At 41.7% G+C, this 12,251-nt stretch overlaps 2 protein-coding genes across 2 annotated transcripts in view; one reads left to right on the top strand and one right to left on the bottom strand.

The window, feature by feature from the left end:
• LOC119659500 (protein NASP homolog) overlaps positions 1–12,251 on the bottom strand; it is a 129,188-nt gene that overhangs the window by 67,807 nt on the left and 49,130 nt on the right. The gene's annotated exons all lie outside the window — the stretch shown is intronic.
• Positions 1–12,251, top strand: part of LOC119659501 — a 56,401-nt gene that overhangs the window by 3,986 nt on the left and 40,164 nt on the right. The window lies entirely within an intron of this gene.

The following is a 12,251-nucleotide window of genomic DNA, read 5'->3' as shown; positions in this document are numbered from 1 at the left end:
TTTTGGTTTGGCCGATAGGGTTGCCGCCTCATCTTCCTCGCCGCCACCTCTGAGCACCAGGCCATCTTAGGAGAGTGGATTCCACTGCATGGGGTCCCACCTTAATGTGTGACCTATTCACTGCTACTTTCGTCTTTCGATCACACCGCATATGAGTGCCAAGCCTGTGCGCCGACCGAGTTCTTCCTTTAAGATAGTGTCAGGCCAGCGTGCTCCAATAATACGACGCAGATTGGTATTAACGAAAGTTTAGAGCTTTTGAGTAACAATGGAGTTCACTTTCCATGTGCTAGTCTCATATGGCAACACAGAAAGAACACTAGCACAAAACAGTCTCAACTTGAACTTAGTGTTGAGATAACTGCATTTCCAGATTTTAGACTAGACAGCGAAAGCGGATCTAGAGCTGTTAATGCATCGAGCAACATCTAGTTCGATACCACAGCCGGTAGAAACCACGCTTCCTAGGTAGACAAATTGATCGCCTCCTTCGACGCTCTACTATCCAGAACCATCGGTGTAGTCGAAATGTTTGAGGAAAAATATTTCACATGTGTGTCAGAAAAGATGTCATAGTCCATTGAATTCCTCTACGTACTCCGGACAACACAGTATGAAGAACGTCACCGATAACAAAAAGAAATAATATTTGCAACAGGATATAACCCTGCCGGAATCCCATTTGGACCTCAAAATACTACAATATTTTACCTCGGTACAACAAGTGACATTTTACGCCATCGTATTTCGCTTTGATAATAGCTATTAGTTTCTCCGGAATGCCCCTCATATGTAGAGAAGTCCAGGTACACTCCCTGTTAACGCTATCGAAAGCTTTCTCGAAATCGATGAAGAATAAGTGCAGCGAAAATCTCAGCTCCGCGTATTGTTCCAAAATGATCCGTAGCGTGTTGATGTTGTCAATGCAGGAGAATCCCGAGCGGAAACCAGCCTGCTCTCTGTCGATCAAGCTTTCTAGATGTTCTTTGATGCGTTCCAGGACTATTTTAGCTATTATCTTTGTATCCTTCCAATTGCCACACTCAAAACGGGTCCCCTTCTTTGGGGTTTTAACGATCATTCCCTTCTTCCAATCTGCGAAAGGTCTCGTATTCTCGATCTGCTGCAACTTCCGCTTCCCTGACCAGCGCCGAACTTCTCGGGATTTCGCTCGATGTCGAAATTCAAGCGCGTCACGGCCGCTTTCATTCAAAGCGATCAATAGTGACCCCTTCCGTCCATCGATCCGTTTCCACGATTCCGAAGTCAGTCATGCCAGTCAATGATGCCCCCTTCGGGACGTGACCGACGAAAAAAAGAGCATTTTTAATTGCAGTCCAACGCCTATCAATATTCTCAGGCGAGTTACTTATAGATCCGCCTTCCCATGAATTGAACTTAATTGTTCGTAAAAGGCATCCTTTTCCAGAAGCCCCCGTTGGTACGTAGCATTGTACAATTGTGATACTCCTTAATTTGGGCCGGAATCTTGCAGTTAGAACTCTATCAGAAACCGGCTCCCAGGTCCGCGCCTTGCTGTAACCATCAGAAACAATCCGTTATCGGATTCACGTCTGCTACCACGTGGCTCTTCAGAATACAGGAGCACATTTATTTATTCCCCAAAGTCCCGCCATCTTACTTCGCCTAGGCCCAGAATGTTCAGCTTATGTCGCTGGGATTCCCGTTCAGATTGGAGAAAGCGAACATTCTGAGAACTCTCGATTGTCGAGGAGCGTGCGCATAACCCAGAAAACAATCAATTCGGTAGCAATAAAGTTTCATAAAGTTTGCAGGTTGTTAGCCCAGAAATTGATTTCCCTTTTAGTCGCCGCTTACGCTAAACAAGGAAGACTTTGACTATTTTCTTGAGCCCTAACTCACAGGCAGGCACAGATAAGCTGAGGCGTTTCCAATGACTGACCAGACTGCAGACTCAGTTTCAGATGCCTTTTGCAACAAATGTGTTGCAAGGTACGGATCGCAGGTACAATTACAATTAGCCAAGGTACGCGATTCGAACCGTCGGCGTCGTTATTTAAAGTGTTAGGGAACTTAATTGGATGCTCTAAGAACAGAACATCTCCCTACCACCCCGCATCGAACGGGATCGTTGAGCGTTAACACCGCACCCTTCAGACTGGAATTATGTGCCACAATCAAAACTATACCTGACTAGACCTGATACCGTAACAGCTACACAAATACGCCCATTTTGATTTCTACCGTTTCGGTCTGATACTTTCGATATGAGAGATGGACCACGCTCTCGAAGGCCAATTGTCGCAAATTTCGACAAAATCAGGAAAATGGTCGAGTCCAACCGTCATTTAAGTACTGTTTCTATTGCCCAGGAGCTCAATATTGCATAAAAAACCGGTTGGGATTAGTTCTGAATGATGACTAGTGATGAAAAGTTGATCTTTTACTACAACATCAAGCAACACCGGCCAGGAGTGTGTTGCTGCATATTTGTTAGGATTAATAATAATAATAATCGTTGGCTCAACAATCCAATTGGATCAGGAAGTGTGTTAGAGCACTTCATTCAAGACCGTAACGGTACACTACAGTACACTGTAGGAGGCAATGTGACCAGCATTGCGCTCGTCCGAGATTATTACCGTGATTTGATTCAGGTACTCATTCACAGCTGAGTCGACTGAGGGCAGGCACCCGTCGATAACTCATCAAAAGCTCCGAGACCTTGGATGGAACGTTCTTACAACGGCCTGTATTTAAAGTAACAATGAACATTCTAAGCATGCTAAATAAAGCTTTCAATTCATATTGAAAGGGAAACTGAAACGTTTTCAAAGGTAGAGGGGGTGATTCCTATGATCCCGATTTGAGCAATATCTAATCCCTACTTGCTGTTGTCAATTAAATGCCGTAGAATGAAATATTTTATACCGAGAGAAAGAGAAACAATCCTAAATAGCATTAAAAATAAATGAACCGTCTAATCGGAATGAAACATGATTCATGAGTTTTATAGTTCCCTTCATGTAAAAAAAAGTATGTGTTCATAATAAACCACTCGCAACTTTTTATATTAAAGACAGGCCTCAAATACATTATTCATCACTCCTCAAACTTTCTGGAAAGCCTATCAGACACATTTCATTGAGTTCATCTTTATTATGCCCAAACACTTCATTTTCCCTTAAATATGTATATTTTTATTTGGCGTCAAGTGCCCCAGTGAGAGCAATAAAATTAGATTCAATTTTTCTAAACATAATATTTGCCCAATGGGGATAGGTTTCAAATGCTTTGTATAGAATTATATTCACTTCGCGTTTGAAATGTGCTTCCCTTACTGCTCCCCACAACCGAAAGCAGGATTATTTGTGGCTCAGTTCCTGGGAGTTCAATCACATTTATATAGGCTAAATTTATAGGATTCGATTTTCAGTTGATTGATGCATAGCATTATGGCGGTAATATGTTTATGATTGAATTCTGCTCCACCGTTGACAGTTTACAAATTTCAAAGTTGATGGTAGAAACCATTGCATGATTATGATAAGGTAGAAGATTTCAAGTGAAGATTTTGAGACAGCAGTACAACTGAGAGATGGAACGCTCCTTTAATTGGAAAATATCGAATGGCTTATTTGATGGAGGGTTAGGGATATAGGATTACGATTTTTTTCAAACAGAATCATAAAAGGTAGAAGCATCGAATTGTATCAACATCGAAACTCCGTTTTTAGTTCATATCTTTCTCATTCTATCATACAATACTATGCTAGGTGTTGGTGTTTGTCATTTTTAGAATGTTGTATGGACACAAAACCTTATTAAAATCAGCTTCCTGTCTGTCTATTTACCACACACTGAGAGAGGACGGAAAGTTCCTTATACAAAAGAAAGTGAGATGAGAGAGAGCATTTTTGCAAGCTTTCAATTCTTGGGAAATCACTATAGAAAGCTAATCCGACTAAATTTATTTACTAAGCAATGTCAAAACTATTATGTTACATTAAAAACTACTAAAAAAATAGATTGTGCTTCGTTCCTCCATGGGGGACATAAGTACAATCAATTTATTTGTATTTTATCTTTTTGAGGTAATTTTAACATAGAATACGATATACAAAGATTATGGAAACGACACTATAATTTTTTTTATATGGCTTTATCATTTGCCACTGTTTCCCAATTCCCATAGAATAATCATAGAATGCCAGTTGCCTCCTACAGTGTACCGTAGTGTAAATGAACCACTTCTTCAAGCTGTTTCTGGCTCGTCGAACTTCCTCTTCGGTAGCCAGAAACAGCTCGAAGAACTGGAGGGGCCCAGGTTTGGATCGGATGCAGAATTTCTTTTATAAGAAACTTACCAGCGTACACACTCGGTTGGCACACAGTATAAATGAGGTCGTGAATCGGCCAGAGGAATTTCCACCCTTCCTCACTGCGGTAATCGCCTCGGTCGCTTGTACTAGAAAATGTTACGTAGACCAACTCGATACACATATCAACCAGCAACCGATTTTCAAAAATCTCACCTACACCCGAAAGCATTTTCTAGCCCAAATCCAGGCCGGAATCAGCCTAAAAGCTAGGACAAGACCAGCTCGATACTCGGCGTCTCCATCGTCAACTGCCACCGGGACCTATACTACAAAGGGCGGCAGTGTTAGGTGACGTTATATTTCAACATCACTTTTGTAATGCAGTAATGTTTAGTAATGCGGTAATGTTAAACGATGTGGTTATATTTCGAATGTTTTAATGTTTGGATTGAACTCGGGGATGGTAATGTGATATCACACTTTAAGGTGATATCACTTTTGTAATATTACATGTATCATCTACTGCACTACGTCATGGTAAATGGTCTGACATATGAAATTAATAGATGTACATTATCATCTTCTTACTAAGTGCAAATGGCACAGTCGTACACTGAAAAATACATTAAACCTTTCATACCTTTACCACCGAGCCTCCGGTTTCTGACTTATTTATACAAAATAAAAAAGTCGATCAATTTGTTCCCATTTCATTCGTTTATATTTACCGACATGAAAACTCCAAATCAATACTTCAATAATGACAATCATTTCGGATCGTATCGTATATTCACTTAGTAGTTTTGTTCAATTACCTGAAAATAAGAAAAAAATACATTAGCGCTAACTCCATGAAAATTGCAAACAATATTTGCCAGAAAATCTAAAAAGCTATCTTTTTGTCTATATTTCACATTATTGTGATTGACATCGTCGTAAATGTAAAATCATTTAGTCAGGGTAAAAACTTTATACAGGTATATGAATACATTGAGTCCTTCTGCTACATAGAAGCAGGAAGTGTGTACCATATGAGTATATTTCGTTGGCTGGGAACTATCCTCGAACTTATCCCAACACGATGACAGCAGATCGACCGGGAAATTGCACTGTCGTACCAACGTATTTGTTGAAATATAAAACTGTGAAGTGTCGTCTTTTGAATTTATTTTTCGAATTTAAATTCGGATCGAACCGGAAAGTTGGTTTGGAAAGCTTTTCAAATCTAATATTTAATTCAAGAAAATTTTTCATACTAACCGCAAAGTGTCAAAGAAATATCAAGAGTATTTAATAGGGGGTGGACGACTCCAACCTCGCTTTTTTGAAAGTGCTACCTTATCCCAAATTTCACAATTCAAGTTAGAAAATAAATAGTAATGGCTAAGGGTTGGTCCAGGAGAGTACTAGAACGAAATCGCTAGTAATTTTTCTTCGCCGGGGGTAGGAGGAGGGGCAGTATATATTTGTTTTTTATGAACTAAAACTCTGCAATAGATGTAGTTTCTTCATCTGAAATTGATTTTGCAACTCATAAAGTTATCTACAAGTGGGACAAGTGGGACGGTGTGCACTGAAGGTCAGGCCTGATGAAAGGGGGTGGAAAAGAGGGATTTCTGCTGGAACCAGAGTTTTCTCGTGAGACTTGAATAGAAAATTCAATAGCAAAAAGGAGGACCGCACCCAGTTTTCACCTCGAGCCCTGCTCAAGGTACCTCCACATAACGAATAAAGCCATCACTTTAGTGTGGATCGAGTGAATTTTAGACAAATATTCTCATCAATCGCATAACACAAATAATGAATTTTTTGATGTGTTCACCAAATTCAATTAAGTTATGCTCATATGCCACTCATACAGCAAATTAAAGGTCATACGTCGCAGGAATTCAAACAGCAAAACATCCTTCAAATTATCAAGTCAAATGTAAATTTTCTTACACGATTCCGGACGACAGTCTCAAGTGCGTAAACTATAAGCCAAGAGACCACCACCCCAACTAACACAAATGCCCTAACTTTATCAAAGTTCTGACAAGGAACGCAAAACGGGCCAATCCATTCGTTAACCCGATTCAACCCAGCAAAAATCTCGTGTGATCTAACTGTGGTCTTACCTTTCTAACGATTAAATTATTTGAAATAGACGGTTTTTGGTTTTTAGCTAGTATTTTTATTTTTATTCGAACCGATGTTATAGGTCGCATGATATCAGCGTCCCCTTCACTCAGCCATCCATTTCTTTCGCCAACATTCTTCGCAGCGGTACCGACTTTTCCAGCACTTCCTACTTAATTACTACGGTTCTCCGTCATTTCGCTCAATAATCTTAATTGTTTGTTATGATTTTAATACAATGATGAACCTCCTAGCATCTAATTATGGATGTTAGGATCATCGACATTAACATCAACAGTTTAGTCTCCCGGGCGCGTAAACTCCCTCTCTCCCCCCCTCTAATCCTAATCAATTTTTCAATCCGATCGACCTCTCTATCATCGGATCCCCCTGCACGAACTAACTTCGCCCAGTTGGCAAATTTGGGTAATATATAAAAACAATGATCGCCAACAGTCATGTGTCCGTCACCTTTAACTGCACCTGATTTCAGGAATGCTAATTAGCAACTTAGATCCAAGCTATACCAAATTCAAATTCCTAAAAGTCACCAGGCATCCGTGAACAATACAGTGAAATAATTCAAGTATGCGACAAGCCTACACAATGACGAAATCTATGAGCGATACCATGACCGTCCAGTTGTGGATAAAATCCGGCTCAATAGGTTACGGTGGGCGGGTCACTTAATCCGTATGGATGAGGATGATCCCACCCGGAAAGTCTATAAGGGCAATATCTATGGTAGGAAAAGAAGACGAGGCAGACCCTGCCTAAGATGGAGCGATGGCGTGGGCCAGGACGCCAGACAGCTTTTAGGGATATCGAATTGGTGGACCTCGGCGCAAAACCGGGATGTCTGGAGTTCCTTATTAAGGCAGGCCTAGACCGGATACCGGTTGTTGCGCCGTTGATGATGATGATGATGCGACAAGCTTGTGCCAACCCGCACTCTCGACTACCGGAGCTTTATCTCTTTCTCTTGGACGACATCCTTCACGATATTCTGTAAGCTATAAGCCTATCTCCATTTTCCAAACTTTCGAGCGGACCAATTTTCACTGCCTCAGGATTTTCAACTAGTCATTGCGCAACAACCGGTATCCGGTCTAGACCTGCCTTAATAAGGAACTTCAGCCACCCCAATTTTGCACCGATTTGCAATTTGATATCCCTAAAAGCCGTCTGGCGTCCTGACCTACGCCACCGCTCCATCTCAAGCAGGGTTTGCCTCGTCTTCTTTTTCTACTATAGATATTGCCCCTATAGACTTAAGTGACGGCCTATTGAGCCGAATTTTATCGTTATAGAGGTTACGAAATCGTCCATCCTCATGTAGGGGGCCAAACATTCATAGGAGGATTCTTCTCTCGAACGCGGCCTAGAGTTCCCAATTTTTCTTGCTAAGAATCCAAGTCTCCCAGGAATGCGTGAGAACTGGCAAGTCTTGTACAGTAAGAGGTTTGACCCTGTGGTGAGACGTTTCGAGCGAAACCGTTTTTGTAAGCTGAAATGGGCTCTGTTGGCTAGCAACAACCGGATTTCATCGTCATAGATCGGTTGTGATTTTAGATCCTAGATAGGAGAAATTTTCAACGGTCTCAAAGTTGTAGTCTCCTATTTTTATTCTTCCCGTTTGACTAGTGCAATTTGATGTTGGTTCTTTAGTTTTTGGCGGTGACGTTGTCAGCATGTACTTTACCTTGCGTTCATTAATGTGCAGCCCCAGATCTGATCTCACGCTGCCTGCTCGATCTAGATGAAGGTAGACTGTACATCTCAGGTTGTTCCTCCCATAATCTCAATATCGACAGAGTAGGTCAGTAGTTAGGTGGACTTGAAAAGGATGATGCCTCTTGCATTGACATCCGCATCGCAAATCGCTTTCTCCAGGGCCAGGTTAAAGAAGGACGCATGATAGGGCGTCCCCTTGCCTTAAACTGTTGTTTATGTTGAATGGTCTCGATAGTGATCCTACTGCTTTTATCTAGATTCGCACATTGATCAGGGTCAGTCTAGTCAGTCTTATCAATTTCGTCGGGATACCGAATTCTCTCATGGCCGTGTACAGTTTTACCCTGGATCGGCTGGCAGTCTTGAAGTCGATGAAAAGATGGTGCAAATGATGACCATATTGCAGCAGTTTTTCTATCGCGCGCCGCACAGAGAAAATCGGATCTGTTACTGATTTGTCTGGAGTGAAGCCTCTTTGGTATGGGCCAATGATGTACTGAGCGTATGGAGCTATCCAGTCTAGTAAGATAGCGGAGAATATCTTATAGATGATATTCAGCAACGTGATACCTCTATAATTACTGTACCACGTGATATCTCCCTTTTTATGTATGGGACAGATAATACCTCGTTGCCAATCGGCAGGCATTGATTCGCTGTCCCACACCTCAGTGGATGAACTGGTTGGTGTAGTTGGTCGCCTCCGTATTTAACCAATTCGGCTGTAATTACATCGGCTCCAGGCGAATTATGCTTTTTAAGCCGGTGGGTTGCACGAACTGTTTCTTCTATGCTTGGTGGTGGCAGCATTTGTCCGTCGTCTTCCATTGGCGGGATCTCAACTCGCCGGTGTTCTGGTTGTTGATCAGCTCATCAAATTGCTCAACCCAATGCCTCCATGCCCATTTTGTCGGAAATCAGATTTCCGTCTTTGTCTCGGCAGGATGAGCATCTAGTAGTGTAAGAATTTATCCTGCTGACTCGTTGATAAAACTTTCGCGCCTGGTGCGGTTGCTCCCTGTTGTACTTTTCGAGTTCACAGACCTATTGGTTCTCCCATTATTCTCTTTTCTGTCTGTGAAGTTGCTTCTCCAAAGTCACTGCACGTGCTCGCATCCTTTGAGAATGCAACATTATTCAATACATTCATAGTCGAACCAGCCATTCCGACTTTTCTTGCGGCTGAGGCGAAGTATTTTTATGGTCGTGTCAATAATAACGTTCTTCAGGTGATTGTGAAGATCATTTGTTGATCCTTCATCTCCAGAACATCTGTTAGCTGCAGATATTGCGGCATCCATTTCCTCCTTACGTTACGTTACGGAGGGCTGTGTTGTGAATGGCTTCAGTACTCCCTCTCATCTGATTGTCAGATGGGATTGTATTAGGCCTACAAATAAGTTCTGTCGGTTTTCACAATAGATGGCGTAGCTTGTTTTTTATTCCATTGATCCACATTTCCAAACATTCATCGGAAAGCTACTGTCAATAGGCACAAACGTCAGTATAAATTATTTAATTGAAGTGTAAACAACAATACTTTTTTCATCAACGAAAAGGGCCAATTTTGTACCAAATAATGTGTTTTTGCGGGGAATTCTATTTCATTATTTCAATATGAAGAAACAAGCAACCGAAAGTCATCGCATTTTGGTGGAAGTTTATGGTGACCATGCTCTATCTGAACGAACGTGTCAGAGGTGGTTTGGATGGTTTAAGAGTGGCAATTTTGACTTGGAAGACGAAGAGCGCGCCGGACGGCCAACAATTTTTGAAGATGAAGAATTAGAGGCATTGCTCGACCAAGATCCATCGCAAACGGAAGAAGAACTTGGAAAAACACTTGGAGTCACTCAGCAAGCCATTTCCAACCGTTTAAAAGCAACGGGAATGATCTGAAAGGTCGGAAGTTGGGTTCCGTATGAACTGAAGCCAAGGGACGTTGAACGCCATTTTTTCACGTGCGAACATCTGCTCCAACGACAAGAAAGGAAGGGTTTTCTGCATCGAATAGTTACTGGCGATGAAAAGTGGATCCATTACGATAATACCAAGCGTCGGGCAACGTGGGGATACCCCGGCCATGCCTCATCATCGACGGCCAAAGCGAATATTCATGGTGAGAAGATCATGCCGTGTATATGGTGGGACCAGCTGGGTGTGGTATACTATGAGCTGCTAAAACCGAACGAAACGGTCACGGGCAAACTCTACCGACGTCAAATGATGCGTTTGAGCCGCGAACTCAAGAAAAAACGGCCGCAATACCAGCAAAGGCATGATAAAGTTATTTTGCAACATGACAATGCTCGTCCACATGTTGCACAGCCCGTTAAAACATATCTAGAAACGTTGAAATGGGAAGTCCTACCCCACCCGCTGTACTCTCCAGACATTGCTCCTTCTGATTACCATTTGTTCCGGTCGATGCAGCATGGCTTGGCTGACCAGCACTTCTCCAATTACGACGAACTCAAAAAATGGCTCGATGAGTGGATAGCGGCCAAGCAGGCCAATTTTTGGCGCGATGGTATCTATGAATTGTCTGAAAGATGGAAGAAAGTTGTGGCTAGCGATGGACAATACTTTGAACAATGAATGTATAACCAATTTTTCACAATAAAGCTTCAAATTTAAAGAAAAAACCGACAGAACTTATTTGTGGGCCCTATAGGTGGTCTTGTAATTCGAGCCCGGAGCACTATGCCAACGAGATAGTGATCAGAGTCTATATTAGATCCCCTATATATTCTGACATTCATCAATGCTGAGAGGTGGCGACTCTCGATCAGTACATGGTCAATTTGGTTGTAAGTGGTCTGGAGAGGCCCACGTATGTTCGTGGACCGCTTTCCGCGCAAACCAGGTACTCCCAACAGCCATTTCGTGCGATACTGCTAACTGAATAATCCGCAGTCCGTTATCATTTGTATCCTTACGTAAGCTATGGGAGCCGACGTACCGCTTAATCCGAGTTTCGTCCCTACTTGCTTGGGGCAGGCTTCGAGGGTCCGCTCAACTGCCTCGTAGGGGGCTGAACGTTTATGAGGCTTATATTTCTAAATTTTCCTTGCAAACACAGAGTGCGTAGCCTTTCGTTTATATTTTCGAAGCCGATAATGACATGAGCAGGACTGAAGTGTACGAAAAGACAAAGAATTGGAAGCCTGTGTTGACGAGAGCTGCATTAGTTGTGAACGGACTTTCACAGTAAATTCTGCTACTTCTTCAAGTTTTTGAGATATCTCTGGCTTTTTTGGAAATTGATTTCGCTGAGCTCAGATGATCATTTGGCGATCTCGCAAGCCAATTGTTTGTTACTCCCAATTGAACGAGACTCGAATGTTCTACTACACTTGAAGACCCGGAGCACATTATGTTTCTTTATCATAAGTTCATGCAGAGAAGGGTGGCAAATGCTGATGTCAAAGGCAAATGGAAGCGGCAATAAGCACATAGTATAAGTATAGAATAAAATAAGCACCAAGAACGAATCACCGCAACGGGCACGTGAATTAAAGTTTCTAGACCAGAGCGTTCAATATGAGATAATACTTCGCGGTGGTCCCGCGGCAATATGGACAAAACAGTGGAGCCGTTTTAAATTTTAGTAAATGAGAATCCCATACACTTCTGCAACCTAACACAAGAGCGTCTTTCTACGATTTCCATCCCCATCCACAAAAAAATATTTGAATGATAACATCCCTGTTGTTCCCAAAAGTTTCCCTTAATTAATAGTTTTTCCCCAGATGAGTATCAAATAAATGAGAATAGCAAATATCACATTTCAATTTGAAAAGTTCTAAACGTAGTATTAAAAACTCTTGATGATATCATGCTCAACTTTGGAAAACAATTACAGCAGGGTTTCACTCACTTCCTGTACATAATTATGCCATAAGATATGAAGAGTTTATGGAAAAGTTTTAATTTGATTTAGAGCATTGAAAGCCCTATCCTCCGAGCAGCATGTTTAACAAGTCACTTCCCCGAATGAAGTCAAAAATTTTTAATTTTAATTATCTCCAAGCGTATATTGCATCAAACAAAAAAAAGATATAAGGTGAGTTGTGTTGAGAAAATTTCAATTAC

The sequence above is a fragment of the Hermetia illucens genome, chromosome 6, assembly GCF_905115235.1.
Source record: "Hermetia illucens chromosome 6, iHerIll2.2.curated.20191125, whole genome shotgun sequence".
In the NCBI taxonomy this organism is placed as follows: Eukaryota; Metazoa; Arthropoda; class Insecta; order Diptera; family Stratiomyidae; genus Hermetia; species Hermetia illucens.
The sequence above is the reverse complement of the archived record's forward strand: the minus strand, read 5'-3'. Positions and strand labels throughout refer to the sequence as shown.